This window comes from Carcharodon carcharias, chromosome 5, assembly GCF_017639515.1.
Source record: "Carcharodon carcharias isolate sCarCar2 chromosome 5, sCarCar2.pri, whole genome shotgun sequence".
NCBI lineage: Eukaryota > Metazoa > Chordata > Chondrichthyes > Lamniformes > Lamnidae > Carcharodon > Carcharodon carcharias.
In genome coordinates this window covers 149,903,904-149,927,662 of record NC_054471.1, presented here as the reverse complement: position 1 = coordinate 149,927,662, position 23,759 = coordinate 149,903,904, and positions in this window count along the sequence as shown.

The window sequence follows — 23,759 nt, the reverse complement described above, 5'->3', positions numbered from 1 at the left end:
TTCGGACCAAAGTGTTGGTCCAGCCTCACACTCCCTGGAAACATTACTGACGCCTGCACCTCGGTGGTGCTGGTCATCGCTGCTAGAATGTAGTGGGCAGGCGTCACAGAGTTCTCTCATTCTCTCTGTGTGCTCTCAGAACCTTTAAGGTGGGGCTGGCCTCCATCACACCAGCATCTGTGACCCGTGATATTGTGCACCAGCTCCTGAAGGGCTGAGTTGCTGAAGGTGGACACAGCATCAGATGCATCTAAAGTTTCATGACCGCGTGTCTGAGATGATCATAGAGCGTAAGCAAGCAGCCTTTGGCCAGACAGGAGTCAGACATTCTCAGAGGCTATGTGAAGATCTATGGAGTGTCCTCACTGTATGTTGGCATCAACCTCCTGCGATTGAGTGAATATTAGGGCCTCCACTGCATCTCCATAACAGGAGCATTCTCACAGGGGGCATTGGCACTGCCATAAGCCAGACTGGAGTCAAACGTTCACAACTGCGATGTAAGAATCTATGGGGTCACCTCACTGCATATTGTCATCATCCTCCAGAAATATGGCAGCTATGGGGGCCTCCCAAGCGCACCTGCCTCATCTGGCCAGTGCAAGAGCCTCATGCCCATCATTGTCACCACCGAGGACCTCCTCACCCTCATCCCCGTCGGTGTCCTCCTCATCCAAGGAGACATGCAGCTCCTCCATCTCCTCCTCAGCCAGCTCGTTGCCCCGTTGGAGCGCCAGGTTGTAAAGGGCACAGCAGATGACAATGATGCATGACACCCTCTGCGGACTATATTGCAGGGCTCCCCCAGACCGGTCCAGGCACCAGAACCTCATCTCCAGAATCCCGATGATCTGCTCCATCAAGTTGTGAGCTGCTGCATGAGCCTCATTATAGAGTCGCTCTGCTGCACCCTGAGGCCACCGCACAGGTGTCATCAGCAACGGCCTCTGTGGGTAGCCTTTGTCCCCAAGGAGCCAACCCTGCAGCCTCTTTGGACCCTGGAAGATGTCAGGGATCTGTAGTGTTTCAGGGTATAGGTGTTATGCACACTCCCTGGAAACCGTGTGCACACCTGCAGGATGCATTTCTGGTGGTCGTATACCAGCTGCACGTTCAGTGAATGGAAGCCCTTGTGGTTGATGAAGTCCACCGAGTACAGCGACGGAGACCTGAGCGCCACATGAGTGCAGTCAATTGCACCCTGCACCTGTGGGAATCCCGAGATCAGGGCGAATCCAATGGCCCTTGCATCCTGGCTGTCCCAGTCCTGGGCAAAATGCACAAAGTTGTGTGCCATGGAGAAGATGGCATCCATGGATGTATTTGTGGGTGGCAGATTGTGAAATCCCACAGAGGTCACCTCTTGACCCCCTGAAAGGAGCCACTGGCACAGAAATTGAGTGCCACAGTCACTTTCACAGTCACTGGTATGGAGCGCTTGGTGCCTCTTTGGTGCCTCCGCGTTGCTTGCATGTGCGGGCAGGCTAGGAGCCTGACCCCAATCAAATCACTGTGGCTGCGCCTGATCTGTCTCAGTTGCAGAGGCATGATCAGTTTATACAGGTGTCCCTAATGCATGGCCACTTCCCTCATTTACCCTGACCCCCACCTTGATTGCCTGTGCACAGGATGCAGAGTCAGGAGGCACTTGACCTCCCCCCGCCACCGACAATGGTTGCCTCCATGGCTGGGCAGAACTTGCCCTCGGACACCGCCCCCTCCCCCCTCAGCAGTCGCCTCCGAGTCAGGGCAGCACTTGTCCCCAGCCACCACCCCTCCACCCGCCGCCCCCCGCCCCCCCAAGTAGTTGCCTCCGTGGCTGGCTAGCACTTACCCCCGGACATCCTCCCCCACCTCAGCATTCACCTCCGAGGCTGGTCTGCACTTGCCCCTGACCTCCCCCGGTGCCGCTGAGGCCTGTAAACAACAGGCGAGCTGTGGTGAACGCTGCTGCCCACTTACCTCAGTTCCCCCAAAGTGAAGGCCGCCAAGTGCACTTCGCCTGCGTGTTGTTGTGAAGAACGTCAGCGTGCTTTCCCACTGACATGGATGGATGATACAGCGGGGTTCCAACAGCCTGGTGGGATGGCCTTTTAATCCTATGCTGATGCATTACAAGTAGCTCACCGCCAACCAATGGCAGGACATGCGGCCCACCATCGGTGGGCTGAGCAGATCATCGCGACCTGCCTTCCCACTGTTGTGAAGCAAGTCGCGCCATATTTTCCACGCATGCCACCTATCACACCCTCCACCAGTGGGCTCGGAAAATTCCGCCCAGCGACTTCCATCTGCAAAATGATTGGGCCTGAAATTACATCCAACTGTGCTGGGGTGGCACCCTATGCCTGAGGCACTGAAAGTTACTGCCTCCCTCAATTTTTATACTTCAGGATCAGTCCACAGCCCACAGTGCACAGCTGCATAAAGCTTGTCATAGACTCACTTTTCAGGAGGGTGAATACCTTCATACATTTCAGATCAGAGGATGATAGCCAGGCTGAGTGTTCAAGGGCATTTGTAGCTCTGGCAGGTTTTCAAAAGATTCAGGTCACCATTGAATGCAACCATATGGCAATCAAAGCACCTGCTGGAGAGCCCGGTGCCTTTGTGAATCATAAATCATTTCCAGAAGGTATTTGATAAAGTGCCACATCAAAGGTTATTGCGGAAAAAAAAGCTCTTGGTATGGGGGTAAAATATTGGCACAGATAGAAGATTGGCTGGCTAACAGGAAGCAGAGAGTTAGTATAAATGGGTCTTTTTCTGGTTGGCAAGATGCAATGAGTGGTGTGCCACAGGGAGCAGTGCTGGGGCTTCAACATTTTGGAATTTATATAAATAACTTGGATGAAAGGACTAAAGGAGTGGTTGCTAAATTTGCTGATGACACAAAGGTAGGAAAGTAAATTGTGAAGAGGACAAAAAGAGGCTACAAAGGGACATAAATAGGTTACATGAGTGGGCAAAGATCTTGCAAATGGAGTATAATGTGGGCAAGTTTGAAATTGTCCATTTAGGCAGGAAGAATAAAAAGAAGTTTATTATCTAAATGGTGAGAGATTGCAGACCTCTGGGATTCAGAGAGATCTGGGCATCCTAGGTCATGAATCACAAAAGGCTGAGGGGAACTGATTACAAAAGTAAGGAGAAAAGCAAGATACTGTGGATGCTGGAAGTCTGAAACAAAAACAGAAAATGCTGGAAAAACTCAGCAGGTCTAACAGCATCTGTAGAGAAAAAAAAAAGAGTTAACATTTCGAGTCCGTATGATTCTTCTTCAGAAGAGAAGAAGAGTCATATGGACTCGAAGCATTAACTCTTTTTTTTCTCCACAGATGCTGTTAGACCTGCTGAGTTTCTCCAGCGTTTTCTGTTTTTGTTACAAAAGTAAGGAGATTATGCTTCAGCTGTGCAGGACGCTGGTGACACCACAACTGGAGTATAGTATACAGTGCTGGTCTCCTTATTTAAGGAAAGATGTAAATGCTTTAGAAGCAGTTCAGAAGAAGGTTCACTAGACTAATACCAGGAATGGGTGGGTTGCTCATGAGCAAAGGCTGGTCAAGTTAGTCTTGTATCCATCGGAGTTTAGAAGAGTAAGAGGCAACTTGATTGAAACCTTTACATTCCTGAGGGGTCTTGACAAGGTGTATGTGGAGAGAATGTTTCCTGTTGTGGGAGAATCTGGAGCTAGGGGTCACTGTTTAAAAATAGGGGTCGCTCATTTAAGACAGAGATAAGGAGAATTTTTTCTCTCAGAGGGTCATGAGCCTTTGGAACTCTTGCCCTCAACAGGCAGTGGTAGCAGAGTCACTGAATATTTTTAAGGAAGAGCTAGATAGATTCTCGATTAACAAGGGTGTGAAAGGTTATCACCGGTAGGCAGGAATCACAGAATCACAGAAACACAGTGCAGAAGTGGCCCTTTGGCCCATCCAGCTGCACCGACACGTGAGAAACACCTGACTTACCTACCTAATCCCATTTACCAGCACTTGGCCCATAGCCTTGAATGTTATGACGTGCCAAGTACTCATCCAGGTACTTTTTAAAGGATGTGAGTCAACCCGCCTCCACCACCCTCCCAGGCAGCGCATTCAAGACCATCACCACGCTCTGGGTAAAAAAGTTTCTCATCACATCCCCCTGAAACCTCCTGCCCCTCACCTTGAATTTACGTCCCCTTGTGACTGACCCTTCAACTAAGGGGAACAGCTGCTCCCTATCCACCCTGTCCATGCCCCTCATAATCTTGTACATGTCGATCAGGTCGCCCCTCAGTCTTCTCTGCTCCAATGAAAACAACCCAAGTCTAAAAAAACCTATCTTCATAACTTAAATGTTTTATCCCAGGCAACAACACCCTGGTGAATCTCCTCTGCACCCCCTCCAGTGCAATCACATCCTTCCTATAATGTAGTGACCAGAACTGCACAAAGCACTCCAGCTGTGGCCTCACCAAGGTTCTATACAACTCCAACATGATCTCCCTATTTTTGTAATCTATGCCTTGACTGATAAAGGCAAGTGTCCCATATGCCTTTTTCACCATCCCACTAACATGCCCCTCCGCCTTCAGAGATTTATGGACACAAATGCCAAGGTCTCTTTGTTCCTCAGAACTTCCTAGTGTCATGCCATTCATTGAATACTTCCTTGTCAAATTACTCCTTCCAAAGTGTATCACCTCACACTTTTCAGGGTTAACTTCCATCTGCCACTTATCCGCCCATTTGACCATCCCGTCTATATCTTCCTGTAGCCCAATGCACTCAACCTCACTGTTAACCACCTGACTAATCTTTGTGTCATCTGCAAACTTACTAATCCTACCCCCCACATTGTCATCTATGTCGTTTATATAAATGACAAATAATAGTGGACCCAGCACAGAATCCCTGTGGTACGCCAGTGGACACTGGCTTCCAGTCACAAAAGCACAGGAATATGGGCTTGAGGTTATAGTCAGATCAGTCATGACCTTATTGAAAGGCAGAGCGGGCTCAGGGAGCCGATTGGCCTACTCCTGCTCCTAATTTGTATGTATGTTCGTATGTATGTATGTAAAGCCTACCACTGGATGCTAATGTGCGATCATCTTCAGCAGATCCTTCAGGCTTGTGCAAGGTATCCTGGGAGTTACCATGACTCTTATATTCTCCAGCACTCCCAGGTTCCAAGGCTTTTCTCTATTGGAACATCACTGTAATGCATGTGAACCATTACACAATGCTGGTCAATGTAAGGGTCAATTTATCTTTGCAGGACAGATCGTTATGATGAATCACTGCATTATAAACACATCTGTATTATAATTCAGCACCTAACAGTAACAGTTGAAAGTATACTTACCTTCAGAATGTTCCCAACTCCTCAGCAGTCTTTCCATTTTCTTCAGGAACTCTTAAATCTGGCTTCCAAAACCCCGCCCCATCAGACAGAAATGGTGCACTGGAAGAAATCCGATTTTCATCCCTCATTTAAAATGGAGAGTCTGGCCTCAGCAGGGATAACTGTGCATTTTTTACACTTGGAATTCTCAGCCCACAAAAAGGACAGAGGAAAATGGTGCAGGGTCTGAAATGTGGAGAAAAATTGGATTTCCTCCAAAAAAAAAGTGTGGCACTCTGAAATGCACCCAGGAGAAAATTCGGCCCCTGGTCTTCAAGCCCAAAACATTCACCCCTTAAATCCTATAGGCAATTAATTTTAATTTTCACATATCCTTCTCATTTTCTCTTATGATATTTTTTAGGCTTGGAGGTTTCCAGGGGACTATTCTTAGCATGGTTACCTCATTGATGTCTTATTCCTAAAGCAGAACACCAAAATCCAAGCAACATGAGAAATAAGCAAACTAATGAGAACATCCATTGAAATCTTATGGACGTAATTTTCTGAGTATGCACCGGTGGCAAAGAACCTTGTCCATTGAAGATCATTCTCAGAAAAATATCTGATAAGTGGTCCCAAGGTTCCACGTGTAAAACAATTGTAATCCATGAAAATGAAAGGCTTTGGCACCCCTACAGTTTGAAGTGCCAGATTTCAGGCATGCTGCTGGGACAAAAAGTGGCTGCTTTTCGTTTGTACCTCACCAATGCTGTATCTGACCTGGAAGTGACCAATGCAGAAAATGATTAGAAAATGGGCCAATTCAGAGAACCTCATTGAAATAGCACACAAAGTTCACACAAAAGTTTATAAACAAAATGCCTATCAAAACAATTGTAAATTTTAACTATTAATCACATACGTTACTGTCCTTATTAAACATATGAACATATGAATTAGGAACAGGAGTAGGCCACTTGACCCCTCAAGCCTGCTACGTCATTCAATAAGGTCATGGCTAGTTTGATTGTAACCTCAACTCCACATACATATTAGAGGAGTTAGATGAACACAAAATACCTAAAAGATTGTGCTCCTGAAAGAGATTACAGAGAAAGGGAGCAAAAATAGCCATGAATGTTTCTATGACAATTGATTGAACTGCTATCAAAGTTAATCTCAGTTGTGACTCAATGGATAGCACTCTTGCCTCTGAGTCAAGGCTGTGAGTTCAAATCCAATGTCAGAGAATTTAGTACAAAAATTCGGGATGACACATTTGGTATAATTTTCCTTGCCCTTTGGAGGCAGGTACAGGGTTGTAATATAAGAGGCTAGATCTAACTGTGTGATATGCTAATGAGATCCAGTATACATCATCACAGGAAGTGATGCAATGCCTCATGATCTTGCTTTCTTGTACAACCTCATGGTAAGATGTAGCCTGCAATAAGAGATGTTTTAATGAAGTTAACATATTCCTTAACAAAAGCAGAATTACCTGGAAAAACTCAGCAGGTCTGGCAGCATCGGCGGAAAAGAAAAGAGTTGATGTTTCAAGTCCTCATTACCCTTTGACAGAACTTGAGTGAATCCAAGAAAGGGGTGAAATATAAGCTGGTTTAAGGTGTGTGTGTGGGGGGGTGGGTGTTTGGGTGGGGGGAGAGAAGTGGAGGGGGTTGGTGTGGTTGTAGGGACAAACAAGCAGAGATAGAAGCAGATCATCAAAAGATCAACAGACAACAGAACAAAAGAACACATAGGTGTTAAAGTTGGTGATATTATCTAAATGAATGTGCTAAGTAAGAATGGATGGTAGGGCACTCAAGGTATAGCTCTAGTGGGGGTGGGGGGGGGAGCATAAAAGATTTAAAAATATTTAAAAATAATGGAAATAGGTGGGAAAAGAAAAATCTACATAATTTATTGGAAAAAACAAAAGGAAGGGGGAAGAAACAGAAAGGGGGTGGGGATGGGGGAGGGAGCTCAAGACCTAAAGTTGTTGAATTCAATATTCAGTCCGGAAGGCTGTAAAGTGCCTAGTCGGAAGATGAGGTGTTGTTCCTCCAGTTTGCGTTGGGCTTCACTGGAACAATGCAGCAAGCCAAGGACAGACATGTGGGCAAGAGAGCATGGTGGAGTGTTAAAATGGCAAGCAACAAGGAGGTTTGGGTCATTCTTGCGGACAGACCGCAGGTGTTCTGCAAAGCGGTCGCCCAGTTTACGTTTGGTCTCTCCAATGTAGAGGAGACCACATTGGGAGCAACGAATGCAGTAGACTAAGTTGGGGGAAATGCAAGTGAAATGCTGCTTCACTTGAAAGGAATGTTTGGGCCCTTGGACGGTGAGGAGAGAGAAAGTGAAGGGGCAGGTGTTAGATCTTTTGCGTGGGCATGGGGTGGTGCCATAGGAGGGGGTTGAGGAGTAGGGGGTGATGGAGGAGTGGACCAGGGTGTCCCGGTGGGAACGATCCCTACGGAATGCCGATGGGGGGGTGAAGGGAAGATGTGTTTGGTAGTGGCATCATGCTGGAGTTGGTGGAAATGGCGGAGGATGATCCTTTGAATGCGGAGGCTGGTGGGGTGATAAGTGAGGACAAGAGGGACCCTATCAACGACAGGGCCCTCAACCGTGTCCGGCCCATCTCCCACGCATCCACCCTCACGCCTTCTCCTCCCTCCCAGAAACATGATAGGGTCCCCCTTGTCCTCACTTATCACCCCACCAGCCTCCGCATTCAAAGGATCATCCTCCGCCATTTACGCCAACTCCAGCATGATGCCACCACCAAACACATCTTCCCTTCACCCCCCCTATCGGCATTCCGCAGGGATCGTTCCCTCCGGGACACCCTGGTCCACTCCTCCATCACCCCCTACTCCTCAACCACCTCCTATGGCACCACCCCATGCGCACACAAAAGATGTAACACCTGCCCCTTCACTTCCTCTCTCCTCAACGTCCAAGGGCCCAAACACTCCTTTCAAGTGAAGCAGCATTTCACTTGCATTTCCCCCAACTTAGTCTACTGCATTCGTTGCTCCCAATGTGGTCTCCTCTACATTGGAGAGACCAAACGTAAACTGGGCGACCGCTTTGCAGAACACCTGCGGTCTGTCCGCAAGAATGACCCAAATCTCCCTGTTGCTTGCCATTTTAACACTCCACCATGTTCTCTTGCCCACATGGGCCTTGGCTTGCTGCATTGTTCCAGTGAAGCCCAACGCAAACTGGAGGAACAATACCTCATCTTCCGACTAGGCACTTTACAGTCTTCTGGACTGAATATTGAATTCAACAACTTTAGGTCTTGAGCTCCCTCCTCCATCCCCACCCCCTTTCTGTTTCTTCCCCCTTCCTTTTGTTTTTTCCAATAAATTATATAGATTTTTCTTTTCCCACCTATTTCCATTATTTTTAAATATTTTTAAATCTTTTATGCTCCCCCCCCACCCCCACTAGAGCTATACCTTGAGTGCCCTACCATCCATTCTTAATTAGCACATTCGTCTAGATAATATCACCAACTTTAACACCTATGTGTTCTTTTGTTCTGTTGTCTGTGACATCTTTTGATGATCTGCTTCTATCTCTGCTTGTTTGTCCCTACAACCACACCAACCCCCTCCACTTCTCTCCCCCCACCCAAACACCACCCCCCCCCCCAACACACACACACCTTAAACCAGCTTATATTTCACCCCTTTCTTGGATTCACTCAAGTTCTGTCGAAGGGTCATGAGGACTCGAAACAACAATTCTTTTCTTTTCCGCCGATGCTGCCAGACCTGCTGAGTTTTTCTAGGTAATTCTGTTTTTGTTTTGGATTTCCAGCATCCGCAGTTTTTTTGCTTTTAACATAGTCCTTACCTCAGCAAACTCCATAAGAATTCTGTTAACACAATGAGACCAAAAATATTATATGGTGGTAGCAAGTGAAAGAACAAGCATGGAAAAGTCTCTCCCATTACCAGAAAGCCTGGAGCAGGTCACAGGCCTCAAACATAGCTGAATTGGCATCAAGGATTTTGTGCTGCATTCAGGCCTCATGGTGAAGCTGAGTGGTGAGCAGGTCAGTACACTACTATATGCGAAGGGTGGCTGTGCAGGGAATATCTTAGTGAGGCAAGGGATTGATTAAAAAAAGCTATGGATGTGAAGTAATAAAACACTGGATGCCGACTTCAATCTGCGAAAGGATACCATTGTCGAGCAAGTTAAATTTAAGAAGCTAACCCAAATAAAAGGGGAAACTGTCGATATATTTATCAACGATCTGAATAGGCTTGCAGGGAACAATGAAAAGATGAAATAATTATGGACAGAATTGTTCTCAGACTCTTGGATGAAGCATTGTCTGACCACTTGCAGTCATTGGAAGATTTAACCTTAACAAAGGTAATTCAATTGAGCAGACAAGCTGAGGTCAGGAAAATTGATCAGTGATTTGGATGACAGGAGAACCAAAGGCCAAAAACAACTGATTCAGTAGAGTATGTTAAATTTAAAAGCAGAGAGGTAGCAGGGAAGGTAGGAAGAGTGCCCATCAACTGCCCCAGCTCAATGTAATCAATGTGGCAGGAAAAGACATGGGCACAAAAAATGTCCCGCCAAAGAGGCCGAATGTCATTTTTTCAGAATGAAGGGTCTCTTTCAGGCTATCTGTTGCAGCAAGAAGCTTGTACAGAATAAGCAAAAAAAAAAGCCTTTGAAAGGTAGAAAAGCCCATGAAATAGAGAATATTGAAAACATTGAGATGCCTTTCCTTGGAGAAATCCAGGAAGCAGGTGGAAGCTACTGGAGTGATGATATCCTAGTCGAGGGAAGCAAGATGCACATTAAGTTAGACACAAGCACAGCAGTTTTGGTTTTTTCTGATGTTGAACTGTTGTTGGAGAAAAGTTCTCCTTAGCCATCATGCATAAGACTACATGGACCAGGAGGTATAGAACCCAAGGTCATAGGACACTGAATGCAAGACTTCAATATAGAGAGAGAAAATTCACTGAAGCCTTATATGTGATACTGAACCAGAGTTTTTCACTCTTAAACAGGAAAGCGTGGACTGACTTACAGCTGATCTGCAGAGTAGAGGAACTGGAAAGCCGAGAAGATCAGCTAAAAGCTTCAGAGATGAATTTCCATAACTGTTCACAGGGCTAGGAAAGCTGAAGACAGCATACCACATCACTCTGCATCCTAAAACTAAATCAGCAGCTGGGATTTTCTGGCCCCACCAGTGGCAGACATTAAATTTTTAACAGCTCTTCAAATTTTCCTGTCCCATCCGGGATGATGCCTGTTGGTGTCAGGGCTGGGAAATACCACCCACTGTGTCTACTTACAACCTGAAAAGTTCCTCATCCACCCTCGCCAAAGTTATAGAAGGAAATTGACTCTATGGTCCCAATGCCAAAATCCAATGGATCAGAATGTGCCTAGATCTTACACAGCTGAACAAAGGAGTTGAATGCAAGGTTTTTCCTATGTCGTCTGTGGATGATAGCTTAGCAAAATTAGGAAAGAGTTCAATCTTCATGAAGTTAGATTCAAAAAGTGGCTTTTGGCAACTACCCCCCAGTGAAGAGTCTAAGTTGCTCACAGCATTCATTACACTGTTTCGGAGGTTTTTATTTCAACAGACTTCCTTTTGGTATCCCATCATCGCCAGAAATCTTTCAGAGGACAATGTCAAGTATCCTAGAAGAACTGGAGGGAGCCGGTTGTCACATGGATGATGCCCTGATCCATGGATCCACTCAGATGGAAATTGAAACTTGAGTACAAGCTGTTCTACAACACCGACTGGAAGCAGGACTTACATTCAACAACAAATGTGAATCCTTGAAGCTGACTGTCAAGTTTCTTAGGTTTATTGTGGTTGCATCCGGTGTCTGAGTTGATCCATAGAAGGCAAGGGCAATCAAGGAGCTTCCAGCTCCTCGCAATGTGACTGAGCTCCACAGATTCATGGGTATGGTAAATGAAGTCAGCCCAACCGAGCTGTCATCAATGCGTCACTATGTCCTGTCTGCTCTATCAGTCATTACATTTGGCGATGAGGGTAAAATATCTCCATCACTGCACCTTGCCTTGAACACATCGAATCTTGAGATAAAGAAAAGACTACTCACCAGTCATGCCACTCTTCGGCAGAATCAATCCTTATGTGCAGCTGTGCAGAGTGCTTTGGTTTTTATTTTTCAGCAAACAAAATTACTGCTGAGGAAAAGCAGAAAGCCATCCTTTTGAGTGTATGTGTTAGCAAGACATACAATGTCATTCACAGCCTCACTGCCCAAACACACCCAATTTTAAGTACTTTAATGAATGAGTAGACCTTGTGAAAATGCATTTCCAGTCAAAACCATCCGTAATAATGCAGCGTTTTAAATTTGATTCCTGGGTTAGGGCCCTGGGACAGTCCATCACAACCTATGTTGCGAACCTGAAGCAGTTGACAGAACACTGAGACTTCAGGACGCATTAAATGATATGCTGTGGGACCGATTAGTTTGTGGAGTTCAGGTCAATGCCATTCAACACCATTTACTCACTGAGGTCGACGTCGACTTGAAGCACACCCTAGAAATCTCCTTCACCATGGAAAATGCTGCAAGAGACTTGCAGGCTTTGCAATACATAGAACATGACGGCATACTTCATGGGGGGCAGGAACCTACCATCAAGCCTGGCATGTAAACCAGACCCATAGCACCAAAGCAAGAGGCAATGTCCGCTGACAGATACATGAAAAGGCCTAGTAGGAACACTTCAGCAGGTCTCCAATGTTAATTTGTTATTGATGTGGGGGTGACTATGGACTGGGCATCTGTAAATTCAAGGAGGCAGAACGCCATTACTGTTCACATGGTAAGGTAATGCAGGGCGAAGTTGAAACAGCCCATGAAGCAGCGAACCAACATGACTGAATTTAAAAATACAGCAGACTCTGAAGCTGCCGACACCAACAACTACTCCCTATATAACGTATCCGCTGTAAAATCCGAAACTATCACTGTCACAATCCAAGTTAATGGGAAGCCACTAATAATGGGGAGCCTCAACCAAAGCGGTGGGAGGGCACACATTTAAATGCCTTATCGAAGGTATCTAGCTACTAAACCTGATGCGGACAGCCGCTAAATTAAAGACATACACTGGAGAATCTATTCAGGTAAAGGGCAGCGCCACAGTGCCAGTGTCTTATAGGCGACAGGCAGCTCAGCTGCCAGTGATAATAGTGACAGGAGAAGGACCTAGTCTTCTAGGCCAAGATTGGTGACAGAAAATCAAATTTAACTGGCTTGAGATATTTCACCTGAAAACAGGATGAGTTCCTGAACTGCTAAGGAAATATAACAGTGGATTTCGGGATGAATTAAGGAAGTTAAAAGGCTTGCAAGCAAAAATATATGTGGATCCTCAAGGGACACCTCGTTTCTTTAAAGCCAGGCCTGTGCCTTATGGGTTGAGGCAGAATGTAGATACAGAACTGTGCCAGTTAGAAAAGCTAGGCATTATCCAACCTGTCCAATTCTTGGAATGGGCAGCACCCATAGTTCCAGTGGTCAAGCCTGTTCAAACCATAAATTGACTGTAAACAAGGCAGCCAATTTAGACAAGTACTCCATTCCAAGGATAGACGAATTAAATGCAAAGCTATCTGGAGGAAAACCCTATACAAAGTTGGATATGAGCCATGCCTACCAACAATTAGAGCTAGATAGCACATCGAGAGAATACGTGACTATTAACACACACAAGGGCCTTGATCAGTATACTCACCTACCCTTTGGAGTATTGTCTGTGTGCGCAATCTTCCAGAGAACAATGGAGAGTCTTTTGCAAGGACTTCTCTGAGTGGTAGTTTACCTAGATTCTGATCACAGGGTCAACAAAGACCGAACACTTGGTCAACCTGGTGGAGGTGCTAAGAAGGTTCATGAAAGCTGACGTATGTTTAAAGGAAAAATGCACATTTCAGGTGCCAGAATTTATTTACCTGAGTCACAGGGTGGACATCATGGGTTTGCATCCAGTAGATGAGAAAATTCAGGCAACGAAAGATGCACCCTCAATGTACCAGAACTCAAGTCCTTCTTGGTATGACCACTGCTTCTTGCCTAACTTATCAACTGTGTTGGCACTATTGCACTTGTTGTTAAAAAAAAAATCACTGGTCGTGGAATTCACAACAGGAAGATACCTTTGTGAAAGTAAAGAAACTTGCATTTGTCATGTTTATTGGTATACTATGATCCATTGAAAGATTTTGTATTAAAATGTGATGCCTCTCCTTATGGTGTGGGAGCCATATTATCACATAGAATAGAAAATGGATCATTGGTTACGACTCGAGAACCCTCAGACAAGAAGAGTTGTTCCCAGCTGGAAAAGGAAGGTTTATCGTTGCTAGTTGGAGTGAAGAAGTTCCACCAGTACCTACATGGATGACATTTCGCCATTGTGTCAGAGCATAAACCATTAATGGGTTTATTCAGTGAGGATATGGCCATTCTGCCAATAGCCTCAGCAAGAATACAACGTTGGGGTCTGATATTATCTGAGTATGTGTATACTTTTAAATACTGTCCTGGTTTACACATTGCAAATGTCTCCCATTACCAAATAGCATTGTACATGCTCCAGTGCTACAAGAAGTTGTGCTATTACTGCATTCCTTGGATGCTTTGCCAGTGTGTGCGAAACAAATTAGAAATTGGGCAAATAGAGATCCAATATTGTCGAAAGTCAGAGACCTTGTTTTGCAATGATGGTTAATTTCGCTTGTACCTAAAGATTTGAGACCATTCCATGACTGAAACAAAGAGTTAAGCTGTCAGGATGGAACTTTGTTGTGGGGATCAAGAGTTGTCATCCATTCACAAGGAAGAGAACCAATCTTGACAAAGCTTCAAGGTGCGTATCTAGGCATATCAAAGATGAAAATGCTTGTGCGAACTATGTCTAGTGGCCAGACATTTACAGTGACATTGAAAGCAACAACAAATGTTGCCTGTTTCAGCTCCCCTGCATCCATGGGAGTGGCCTGGTTGACCCTGGGTTAGACTACATATTGACTATGTAGGACCATTCTTAGGTACCATGTTTTTATTGATCGTTGAGGCATATTCTACATGGATGGATGTAAATGAAGTCAAATTACCAACATCGATCGCAACTATTGAAAAGCTGCATTACTGTTTTACTGGCCTACTGGAAATCGTCATTTCTGAAAACAGTTTACCAGTACAGGGTTTCAGAGTTGTTGAACCTGAATGAGGTCAGGCATATTAAGACAGGCCCTTACCATCCCTCATCAAATAGTTTAGGTGAGACAGCTGTGCAAACTTTCAAGTCTGCACAAGGAGGTTATCAGAAGGTAAGCTAGAAACTCAATTTTCCTGCTCTCTTCTCAGTTATTGTACAATGCCACATTTGACTATGGGTTCAACACCATCTGAATTATTATTGAAATGCCACCTACGTACATGGTTAAATCTGGTGTTTCCAAATTTAGAGGGGAAGGTAGAGAAAAATCAGGTTAATCAAAAATTGAATCACGATATTTGTGGCAAAGCTTGTACATTTAATATAGGTGACAGAGTATTCGTGCAAAATTTCGGAAATGGACCTTGTTGGGTTCCTGGAACCATTGTCTCAGAGACTGATCCCTTATCCTTCCAATGCAAGTGGAAGATAGAATTGTTTGTAAACACATGGACCATATTCATGACAGGGAGATATTCCAAGAACCAACTATTCTAACTGTGATTAAACTCAAACCATCAATTCCTGAAGTGACAGATCAAGCTAAAATAGACATGCCCGATGTCTCTGTAGAGTTACCAAACTCCACTTTTTAATTATGTGTCTCTTGCTACAGTTCCTAATCATGTCGATCCTGTTGAGGAATCTCAAGTGGTAGAGCTACGCCGCTCTAACTGTATAAGGAGAGCACTCCAGAAACTTAACCTTTAATCACCTGAAGTTCTTTATATGTATATGTTGTTGGATATTCAAATGTTTTCCATAAATAGAAACTATAAAAAACTAAAGGGGAAGGAAATAGGAAACTATAAGCCTCCAACAGCTCCACAGTGAAAAGAACCTCATTTTGAGTTTGTAAGGTGAAAATGCTTTGCCTGGTGTTTGGTTAAGCCTATGGGTTGTTATTGCCTTCATGGAGATTAGTTTGGGAATTTGTTAAAAGTTATGATAGTAGTAATTTGTAGCCATGTTACATATATTTTAACCTGTGTAAATTAATCAAATGTTTCAATTAGTTTAATGTAAAGCCTCGAGAACTGATGGTCTGATTCCAGAATTTACAGTTGCATCTCAAACATAACACTTAAAATTATTGGTTATGACAGTTGTTTAAAGTTTCCTTCTGAGTTTCCTTCCTTTTTAAATCCTCCACTTTACCAACTGCATGGGTCGTAACAATATATCTTCTATCATAACAATTATATCTTCTATCCAGCTCCATCTGCCCCACTCCCCTTAAACAGTATGAATTTAATCACATTTCCACTTCTTCTCAGCTCTGAAGAAGGGTCATAAGGACTCAAAACGTTAACTTTGTTTTTTCTCTCTCCACAGATGCAGTCAGACCTGCTGAGTTTTTCCAGCATTTTCTATTTTTGTTTCAGGTTTCCAGCATCCACAGTATTTTGCTTTTTATCTTATTACAGCCTCTCCTGCTGTCTATCAGGGATCATGTGATGTTCCTTGAGGGTCTGACCAATGAGCCCTAAGCATGGGTAATCCAGGGGGGTGGGTATTCCTGATGAGGGTCCTCATCAAGCATGTAGCATCTGAAAAGCTCTCTGTAATAAAGTTCATCTGATTCATGTTGAAACCTGTTCACTCCGTCAAGTCATTAGAGAGTCCAATAGTATTATAGGCCTTTGGGGAGCATAGAAAGTCAGACCGAGTCAGGCTAGATCCACTCGCAGATGTCCTTTTATCCCCGAAGGCAGGCTCCCTGTGGCTGCAGCTGCCTGCCCATCCATGGTGGGTAACCAATCATTGTATGTAAAAGGACAATTAACCCTTAATTGTGTGCAGCAATGGAACCTCACTGGAGGCATATGGGCCATGCTATGGTTAAGGCATCTGGCAGCACCTTGGAGTGGCCACACGGTGGGAGGTCAGAAGCTGCTGTCTTTGGAGCTATCAGAGAGCTGCAAGGCTGAAATGGCAGAGCCACAGCAAAAAGCATTCTTGTGCAGAGGCTGCCCGTCCATACCTAAAGGTGTCCTAAAGGCTCTTGCCCTTCATTTTGTTCAACACTCTGCAGCCTTTTAATAGTGCCTGCATTTTGAGGCTGCCTCATGCTTTCCATCTACCTTAGCAGTGCCCACTTCTCCCAGAGGGGCTGCTGGCTGGCTAGTCCTGCAAGCCCTCCCATTGAGTCTCCTGCATCGTATCCCACAACCCCCCCCTCCCCCCCCCGCCAACCTACCATCTATAATTGAATTGCAATCACGGAGGCAGTCTATTAAATGGCCGTCTCCCGTAGCATTGTGCCGAAGAATGTATATCCGAGACTAACAGGTTTGGGACCTGCAAATGGTTTCGACACCTGAAAATGTTGCAAGAGGATTCCACTCTCTAGTGCAGTACAGAGGGAGTGCTTCACTGTAAGTGGTGTCAAAATATTCCATGCCACTATTATGAAGAGGAGTGGGGGAGTTCAGGAAGTGGCCAGAAGCATGTTAATGAGGTCCGGTGGTTAAAACTCCCTGGCCAATATTCATCCCTCCATGTTTGTGGGAGCTTGCTGTGTGCAAATTGATTGCTGCATTCCTACATTACAACAGTGACTACACTTTAAAAACCATTTAATTGGTTGTCAAGTGCTTTGGAACATCCTGAAATCATGAAATACATATAAATACAAATCTCATTTTTTTCCACCGCCTCCTCGGAATTTATCCCACACTTTCACCATCTTTTGCACAAATTATTTAAATCTGAACTGTCTTTTTGTTCCCTATTGCAGGTTTGGTCCAAACTCCTTTTGTATAATCTATGGGGATATTCTAATAGTCAACTGGAACTGACTGGCTTTGGGTGGATTTCCACCCATCCACATGCCCCATGGCAGAACAAGGCCAGGGAGTTTTAACCACCGGATCTCATTAACATGCTTCTGGCCACTTTCTGAACTAATTGGGCAGGAAGTAGCTGGCAGCCTGTGAAAATTCAGGTTGCCCAGGGCTCAGTAGATTGTGGGGACCATAATTTCAGCAGGTCTTGGGCAAGGAAAGGTGGGAGAAGTCCTTGGCATGGGAAGCATAAACTTGTAAATGGCCTGTTTTCCTTTTGATTCTTTATTCATCTGCTTTTACCAGGCAGCAAGTTGCTTCCCCATGCAGGTCATAGATAGCTGTCTGCTGAGGAGAGCAGGTTAACATTGAAGACAGTGGCATCCAGGCAGGACTTCAATAGGTAAATTAAGTGGTTGATTTTAACTGGCGACCCTCACTGTCAGTGCAAGTAATCTCCCCTTTTTTAATAAGAACATGAGCTAGGAGCAGGAATGGGCCATGCAGCCCCCTCAAGTTTCTTCCACCATTCAATAAGAATTCAATTGTAATAATCCTAATCCTTCACCTTAAAAACACCTGTTGAGACAATGACACAGAATGCAATGCATATTTTCTGAATTAATGCAAATTCCAATGGTTCAATTTTTTAAAAAATATACAACATTGCTTTAATGGCCTTCAGATTTGGGCAGGTAAAGCACATTGTGAGATCTCAGCTTTCAGAATAGCAAATGAGCAAATATGGTCATTTAACTATTACAAATAACTACGAAACCAAAGTGATTCACACTGATGATTAACCAAATGAAAATTATATGGCCTACTGGACCTATGAAATTGGAAACGGCAGCAATTTCCTGGCCCTGCTTGTTTGAACTGTACTGATGGAAATGATCTTGCCAGATGGAAAAATGTCCCTTGTAGTGTTTTATCCTCAGCATGCTTATATTTTGCTTACATTTTGACCCATGTTTCATTCTCTGAGTGCCTATATGAATCTCATATTTGGATTTTTGTTTCATTTTAGGTGTGTCCAATTGGTTTACAGTTCAGCTTGAGCTTCATTTTTAATCTGTTTGTGTTCAGCTCACAGTTCAATTTGGGTTTTCCTCAGTCTGCTTGCCTTTGTCCCATATGCTCTTGATATTATTCTCCTAGCCTTCAGCTCAAATTTGTATTTAGCTTTATTTCTCCCTAATTATGCTTATGTCCAGTTCTTAGACTTTCTTGTATTTCACTGTTATTCCAATTGATGTGGCTCAGCTCTCAATTTGACTCATATTTTATTTTTCATAAAATACATCTGACATATGTTATAGCATATCTACACAACAATTTTTAGTAATACATGTTAGAAATGCATTACAGTGCAAGTATAGGAGCTCACTGCGCTCTTGCACCTATGCTATTTACTTATCTTCAGATGCTAAAAGCCTACTGCTGTACGATTGCAGCTGTCAAAATGAAGTTGTGATTTTGTGCGAGAAAACGGATCGACTTTGACTTTCATATAGTCCATGTACATGTGTATCAACAGAGAAAAAAGTAATATAACCATCCTGGGGTATTAAAGAGTAAAAGTAGATACTGCCCTACCTGAACTGGAAACATTAAAAAACACACAGAAATAATCAATGACTGCCAGTTTTGACAGCTGTGAGGTGAGTGATGAGAGAGTAACATGATTTTGGCAGTGAGATATCATTTGGGAAGCAACAGCCCGCACCCTGCCGGTGGTACAGTAAGCGGAACAGACACTGACAGATGACATGAGCTCTCGACAGTGATGACTGTTGAGGCTGACAGCTTCACTTGCAGTCAATCAAGAGTGCATTCTGCACTGAGGCTGAACCGAGTGTTTTTTTTAATATCATAACAGATTCTCATTTCTGAAGTTGGTTAACCGAACGAGGATAGTTACATCAGCTGCGTTTGATACCCAAAGCATTATTGTTTCCAAGGCATGAATCGTCAGGATCACACATTAGCAGACAAAACAATTCAAGTTTTTGGTGTTGTAAAGCTATAAAATAGCCAAGTTTTGCGAAGGTTGATTAACACAATTCTATTCAGAAGTAGCAAGGAGCCAAAGTGACTCCAGAAGGCTTCCAGCAGTTGCGTTGAGCTGGAAAGAATTTAACTTATCCATTGCACCAAGAATGGGCTGCACAGGTTACTAATTAGCCACAAAAAGAATGTGCCACATGATGTGAATGTATTAATTCTCCTTGCAGGATGTGCAAAAGAACAATGTTAATACCAAAGGTGCCAGCATCACATGAGCCTACCTAGGCCAGTATTCCTTCAAATCAACCTTTAATGCTGGCTTTCATGGTACAGTATTATGTAAAAAGAATGAAATAAAAACAGAAAATGCCAGAATATCTCAGCAGGCCTGGCAGCATCTGCAGAGAGAGAAACAGAGTTAACGTTTTGAGTCTATATGGCTCATCTTCAGAGCTGAAGAAGAGTCATAAGGACTCGAAACATTAACTCTGTTTCTCTCTCCACAGACGCTGCCAGACCTGCTGAGATGCTCCAGCATTTTCTGTTTTTATTTCCGATTTCCAGCATCCACAGTATTTTGCTTTTAATATGTAAAAGGACATGTAAAATGCTATTTCAGCTAAATTACAACTTTACAAATATCTATTCAGATTGTTTGATGACAACTTATTTACTTGATACTGCCAGTGATGCTTGGTTTCATTGTTGCAGATGTTACGAAGCATGGAAACCATAATTTTCTCAGGAATGATGATATATGAAAGAGTTAAAGCTAAATACACTTCAATATATCAGTGCAATGGTGGGGTTGCAGGTGTTCTAACAATCGTAATATATAGAAATGGGCAAGAGTACCCAATAATCAGAGTGCATAGGGCTTCTTATTCTCAGGGATTCTGGGTGATTGAGACATAATTACTCTAACTAACATGACTCTTAAAGATAGCATCACACCACCAGTGTTCAGGTGTAGCAGAACAAAGCAGTGTTTTTAAAATGTTTATCAACAATGAGGAATGCAGTGTTGTACCATTCCAGGCGTGCGGTGTCAGCATCAGGTTATCAGGTACAGTGCAGCCACCCACAATGTAGAGTTCCCTCTGCCTGGGCCAGCCCTCAGAACAGCATCTTGATTAACCAGTGCAACATTGCCATTCCCTAGACTAATCCCCCTTCTGCTTTATCTCATCCATTTAATTAGTTCTGAATTAGGGGTGATGTTGTGCCATTGGTGTAAGTCCAGCAGGAACTGCGACACTCATTTCACATTGAAACTTTACAGCCAACAGAAAGGTGCCATCTTCATCTCATCAGTCTTGGCTTAATTTGAAACCAGGGGCTGGATCTTGCACCCATGTTCCACTGCTGATTCAGCATATTTTGAACAGACAGCAGGGAGGAAGCCAGTCAGACATGTTCTACCATGTCGCTGCCCTTCCTTATGCATTTATGATTTTCTGCCAAAAGTGACACACATCACTAGAAGCACCTACCTGCTTTCTGCCTGAAACACGTAAATTGAGCAGTTACGCCAGAGTCACATTGTGTTACATTTTACATCATCTTGCTCCTATTTTCTGTTGAAGACAGCCCCTCTGCATAGAAAACAGGGGTTCTGAAATAGATAGACATCAGTCAAGATGGGTGTGAGTCTATGAGTTAAAACCATAACCTCTACATTGACAAACTCTTGCTAACTGCTCATTCGGTTGTGCTTCTTTTGCTCGCTTTCTGGACAGTTTCAAAAGGAAAACACAATAGCCCATCCCCGTTTGGGAGTTCCAAGCCCCCAGCACCTCGCTTGTCAACAAAGGGCTTACTCCAAGAAGAGGAGGGACAGAGCAGGCAGAGGCTAGGGCTGGAATTTTCCCCTCTCGCCATAAGTTACATGGTGGGAGCGGGAACCCGGAATCTTCCCCACCAATGAGTGGGACGAGCCATTACCTGCAGTTGTGTTCTCTCCGCAAAATTAATTATGCACGAGCATGGTCCATGACACGTCTCATGGCGGGGCAAACAGGAAGTCGTGTGCCCGCCATCATGTCCAGACACCATATTTAAAAGTCACCTGGACAGCCAGTGAATTAGTGCGCCAGAACTTCAGGGCACTGAGATGAACTTGAGAAGGCATCAAGTATCGGCCCCGGCTTCAGCGATGCCTCCCCAGAGACTCTCCTCCGGGACATGGAGGACACAAGGGGTGTCCTCATTCCCAGGGAAGGGAGAAGAAGACCTACCTGACTCACCTCAACATCCTGGGAAGAGGTTTTCAGGGTCGTCAGTGCCAGAGGGGTGCAGAGGAAGACCACACTGCAGTGCCAAAAACAGACGAATGATTTAATCCGCGCCGCCAGGGTAAGTGAACTTCCTACTCTCTAAACTCACCTCGACATTCTTCTGAATCCGGCAAGGCCAGCATCTGTGTTGAGAAGGTGCTGAGGTGCTGCCTTATTCCCCCACTGCAGCCCATGTGGTCTGCTTTAGGAAGGCAACTGCAGGTTGCTGACCCAGCCACTCTGAAGGCACAGCCATTGTTGGGGGGAGGATGGAGTAGAGGGGAACTTGCAGATGCTGCTGATGCCATGCCAATGCTGCCCTTGTCTTTCTAGCTGCTAGAGCTTGTGGGTCTGGAGGAGATTGCCGATGTAGCACTGGGGGCTAGCAGCAGTGCATCTTTCACATAGCTCACACGGCTGCCACTATGGGTCATTGGTGGAGGGACTCAATGTTGGGAGTGCTGGATGGAGTGTAGACCTGGATGGTGTCCAGCTTCCTGAGTGCTGTTGGAGCTACACTTCTCCAGGCAAGTGGACAGTATTCCCTCAAAATCCTCACTTGTGCTTTGTACATGCTTGACAGGCTTTGGGGAGTCAGGAGTTCACAGGATCACAGAATTAGTACAATGTAGAAGGAGGCCTTTCGGCCCATCATGTCTGTACTGGCTCTTTGAGCATTTTAACTTAGTGCCAACCCCCTGCCCTTTCCCTGTAACTCTGCACATTGTTTCTATTTAAATAATCATCCAATGCCCTCTTGAATGCCTCACTTGAACCTGCCTCCACCACACTTCCAGGAGTGCATTCCAAACCCTAACTGCTCGCTGTGTGAAAAAGTTTTTTCTCACCTCGCATTTACTTCCTTTGCAAAACACTTTAAAATTGTGCCCTCTGGTTCTTGATCCTTTTATGAGTGGGAACAGTTTCTCCCTATCTTCTCTGTCCAGGCCCCTCATGATTTTGACCTGCTCCTGCATCAGAAGTGCTCTCATTTATCTTTATGCAGGAAAAGACAGCGCACAACAGGCATGAGAGGGAGAAAATATGAGGGGGCATGCCTGAGATCCGACCCCTCATACAATTTGAACAGCGGGCTGCCAAGCTGGCAGGGGAAGATTATGACTGTGATTGTGCTGAGGGTGAGATCGGCCTCCCCAATCATCCAATGAGAAGCATGCTTAATCTCTGAAATTCGGAATTTGAGGGTGATGCTGTGTGCAATGTAGGAGACAACCGAGGCAATCCCTCATTCTCTATTTCCTTCATTTCAGGTGTCAGTAGGAGGAAGGGAAGGCCAACCCCCGGTCCAGAAGTAAGCCTCAGCCACCAGGACAGCTGTAATGATGACGAACACTTCTTCACACCTGTAGAGCTGTCACAGCGTTCACCTGCACCCTCCACCAGCCCAGAGACACACACCGCAGTGGGTGATAGATCTAGTTTCATCTTGGGCTCACACTCTGGTCGCCATCTCACAGATACGTGTCCACAGCAGGTGGAGGCAGTGACAGCCCAGGTCTCTGTCACTCAGAGGACTGCTAGAGAAGAGGCCCCAGCTAAGTTAGAGTTGGGTGATAAGCCTCTGGAAAAGATGCTGGAGTATGAAAAAGATGCATGGGAACATCAGGCAGAGGTGTAAGAGGCCCTCAACAGAGTGCCGCAAGAGTTAGAGGAGTGTTTCTGTGTGCTCTCTGAAGTCATGGCTCTGGCATCTAAGTGCATGGAGGTCTCTATGGGGAGGATGGTGGACACCATGGAGATCTGGTCTGGCAAAACGTGGATTTTCTGCCGGCTATGCACTCTGGCCTGTACTCCATCACTCTAGCCATGGATAAGCCTGAGCAGCGGCTAGACAAGAGGGGGACAGGGCATCTCAACCTCCCACAAGGTGTCCCTTCTCCTCAAGGAGTCAGGGAGGGGCCCTCAGGAACCGTAAGGGAGGAGGAGCATCTTGCAGACACCCCTGCCACTTCCACCCAGGACACTTCAAGGGCATCCATGCATTCTGAGTCCCCTCTGGCTGTGACCCCATCAGCTCCAGCCTCTGATAGCACTGATAGTGCACTTGCCACAGACC